Here is a 3,901-nt window from a genome sequence, read left to right on the forward strand (position 1 = left end):
GTATGAAACTGTAACATGCTCTCAATCACTGGATGGTTTATGCAAAAAACCGAAAACAAAGTTAACAGAAAGCAAGGAAAGAGTTGTTGAACGAGTTTTGTGCGCTTCGGTGCTTCAATTAATCATAAGCATTTCGGGTAGTTGGACTGTCAAGATTGCAGCACGCACTAGACCAATTTTATTTTATCACCTCCTTATTTTGCTGCATTTTAGTTGACCATAACGTTACAAGGCCAAACTTTGTACTGTTTGAGTTTTATGCGCATTTCATTATAGGCTGAAAAAAACGACTTTGTCGTGGAATCTTGAACAAACCGATTGTTCTTTGATAATTTCGCTGGTGTGGATTTCTGGGGAGAAATGTCTAAAACATTGGATCCCTCCAAATCGCTCCAAAAGCAGCAAACTTTGCAGGAGTACAATTTGTGGAATCCAAAAACGCATTTTTGAAGCGTAATCCGCATTGTAAGCGGAATTAGCGAGTTATGTGCCGAATCCGCTTACATTTGTAAATTCCGATTATAAATTTGCAGTTTCACTTGCATTAACGTAATGCTATAAAAATTTGCGGACTCCGCTTACAAATGCGGAATCCCCCCAACAACCTGCCATATTTGCTAAATGTGAACTCAGCAACAGTTTGGCGAGTGGATTCCTTTGTCAATTTGATTCGGAACATGTTCAAAGGCTTTTTTTTCGAGGGTTTCAGGATCGTACACCGGTGAGCGTATCCAAAATAGGGTTTGGTCTCGTAATGCACGATTGCCCTCAATGCCCTGAAATTTTTTGTGTTTATAAATTTTTCACAACTATTTTTCAGACTGTTGAATCTCAATTCTGATTGGCTAATCCTTATTTACAATGAATTTTTCCCTCAATAGCTAAGAGTTCTTCCCAAAATGTGAAATAAATAGCAACTCACGCTTGTTTTTTAGGTAGAAAGGCCCTTATTGTATGTAAAACAGATAGATCAAATATGATGGAGCCAATGTAATACTGTCAGAATATGAACCAAAAATGGGAACTGATTGTTTCGAGTTTGACTCACAAAGATAAGGTTTTTCATCAACAACAAGTTTTAGCAGAGTCATAAATTATTGTGAGTATTATCTGAAAACTAGAATAAAATTACACCATCTCAGCAAATATCTGTTGTAACAATTCCTTCTGTATGAAGAGATGTGAAAATTATTGAAATTTAAAAAAAAATAAGACAATTTATTTCAAAGAAGACACTCGATGAGTTTAACGCAAGGTTTTCAAAATGGGTAAGTTTATTGAGATTTATTAATAAAAAACATAACAAAATCTGTAATAAATTTGCTCGAAAGCTTTGGATTTGTTGTTGGTTCGCAGTTATTTTATAACATAATCTTATATACGAAGCTTATTCTTTCTATACTAAGTTAAGCCTTTGAGAAATTTTTTTGCACGTGAAAGTTTTAACCAACATGTCATCATAATCAAAGAAAAAACACAATTTTTGTTACATTAGCTAACTCTGGTAAATATGTGGTACAGCTTTAATGAATATCGTTGTTGTTGCTTTAAACATGATAAGGCAATTTTTCATAAAAATATCTCGATTCTCGATCATACTTGGTATTTTTTTTCTTATATGTGATACGATACACACAAGGTGATGTTTTGGACCTTGTCGAGAAAATAATATATTAGGATTCTTCCGTCCTCTGGTTTGTGCCTTACAGCTTTGTCCATTTAGAAGCTAAAGGTTGAATTTGACCTGGGTCGAGGTGCTCGACTTATGTTTCGACTTTGAAAGTCAAGCAAGTGCAGTTTGAAAGTCGAACAAACGAAATCCCGCGATCGAGAAGCAATTTTGAGACGAGCATAAAGTCTAAACAGAACCGATTTTGGTCGAGAAAGTCGAAACATGAAACATAGGTCGAGAAAACGAAACATACCCAATTTGATGTTGTGTACTAGCTACGGCCAACGCCATTGTCTGCGGGATTTTGGGGAGTTAGCTTCGTTTTGGTTTCGATCCTGGTTGCTATTGATTTCCAGTACTTCATCTCTGTAGGAGATGAAGGTTGATTAGGTTTCCGCTAGTTCCTACCCAGTGCCCCTGTCCGCCGGCAAAGTAGTTGGGGTGCAACATGCGAGGTTATATGAATACTGTTTAAGCACAGGACTCGTTTCAGTATTGCTGATCTATATTTCGAAATCAGCTCTTCGCCGTTGTCGATGTGTGCTGTTTAGAGTCAGCAACTTCGTCGTCATTTAACTGAGATTTGATTCTTAAAGGAATTTCAGCTCTCGCGCTCCCTCGAGATATTAAGTCTAAGGAGCTCAGTAAATTCGGACGGATGAAATCAAAGGTCTGCAGTAGTCAGACCAGTCGAATTTTGGTTGAAGTTAAATATATGATAGACGTCGTGCGGCGTTTCATTACAGTCTGGATAGGAAATGTGTACCTCACTTTTTAATGGCTCAGGATGTGAGCGGACTGTAGCCCGAGCGAAGTTGATTAATCCGTATGCTGGCTATCCGCGGTAGTTCAGTATCACTGCCAGATAGTTGAGGCGGTATACGTTCCAATAACTTTGAATGTTTGAGGTAGTTTTAACTCGTTGTGATGGATTTTTTTCAGAGCTTTCCGAAAGTTATTATGACTTGCTAAGCGCTCATCCGAGTGTTGTTGGATTTCAACACCGTAGGTGGCGTGCAGTGTGGACTTAAAGAGTTGTTCAGCTGAACGATTGGTTGTCTGATAGTCCGAGGTGACTCTGGTGCAAAATTCGAAACTCCCGATGCATCTTGTGAAACAACATATATAATGTGTCCCGTTTTATTTCCAGCTGGAAGCATAGCATCAGGATTTTCTTGTTTTCAACGGAACTATCATTGATGCGTTTGACGTCAACAATATCCCGGGGATAGCTTTTTTATTCGCTCATTCATCCTAAAACAACTAAATGTTCCCTTTGGACCTTTGATGTCGTACTTTAATTTCGGCTAGTAGCAATGCTCCTTTTTACCATCGGTATTATAAAATTCAAATAAGGTTATACTGTTTATCTTACAACAGCCGTACTAAGTCATTTATAGGCTTAATGATTTATGCTCGGTCTTTGAGGCTAGTATAATTATATATTGATTTTTGTGGTAATACAACAGACTTAGACACGTCATCAAACTAGCGTTCTCGGTTTTTTTGATAATTATTTAAGAGATAATCCATAACAAAAGACCTTGGATTGCAATTTCTTATTCTCATGAGCATAGCAGTACTACGAGTACCAACTAGAAGACCGTTTCATCTGGAAAGATTGTTAATAGTCACGTGCATCTTAACAATACCTTACAACACCATCAGTTTCGAATCAGAAGAGTGCTCTAAATATTCCGACTTATGGCACTGCCACACGACAGAACCGCCCGTACAGTGGTCAAAGTGGGTAGTGGGTTAACAAATAGCATTTTTGCAGTAGGGAGTATTAACTTTTAATTATTTCCCATCAATCGACCCACTACCCCGATCAGACCACCGTCGCTGAGACTAGAAGAAGCGATCGACAAAGAAAAGCTAAACTGAGAGCGATAATCTCGTAATCAAGAAAAACGAATCACTTATGAAAACGAAAGACAAAAAAAAGAAGTAAAAGGAGTTATATGCGGTACAGCCCCGTAGGAAGATGCGGATACAAAGGCAAAACATACACGTACTTATGTCTCGGACAAGAAACCCAGAGACAGTTCCGGCAAAGAAAACCGAATATAAACATCCAAACAGTGTCCACAAAGATCTATGGTTAGAACTGAAAAATGTATATTCAACAGAAAAGATAATCGCGTGTAAGCGGTACATTTTTATACTCCGCATTCGGAAGATGAGTGAGTCCGTAGAGCAATTCCGTGCAACATGGTGCAATTAGCA

The 3,901-nt window shown here is 38.0% G+C and overlaps 1 protein-coding gene across 1 annotated transcript in view; it reads right to left on the reverse strand.

The window, feature by feature from the left end:
* Positions 1-1,401, reverse strand: part of LOC134851687 (tripartite motif-containing protein 3-like) — a 40,579-nt gene extending 39,178 nt beyond the window's left edge. The window contains exon 1 of the mRNA XM_063867877.1: positions 923-1,401. The gene's annotated coding sequence lies outside the window, so the exon portion shown is untranslated. The remainder of the gene's footprint in view (positions 1-922) is intronic.
* Between the last annotated feature and the right edge of the window lie 2,500 nt (positions 1,402-3,901).

This window comes from Symsagittifera roscoffensis, chromosome 7 (genome assembly GCF_963678635.1).
Source record: "Symsagittifera roscoffensis chromosome 7, txSymRosc1.1, whole genome shotgun sequence".
NCBI lineage: Eukaryota > Metazoa > Xenacoelomorpha > Acoela > Convolutidae > Symsagittifera > Symsagittifera roscoffensis.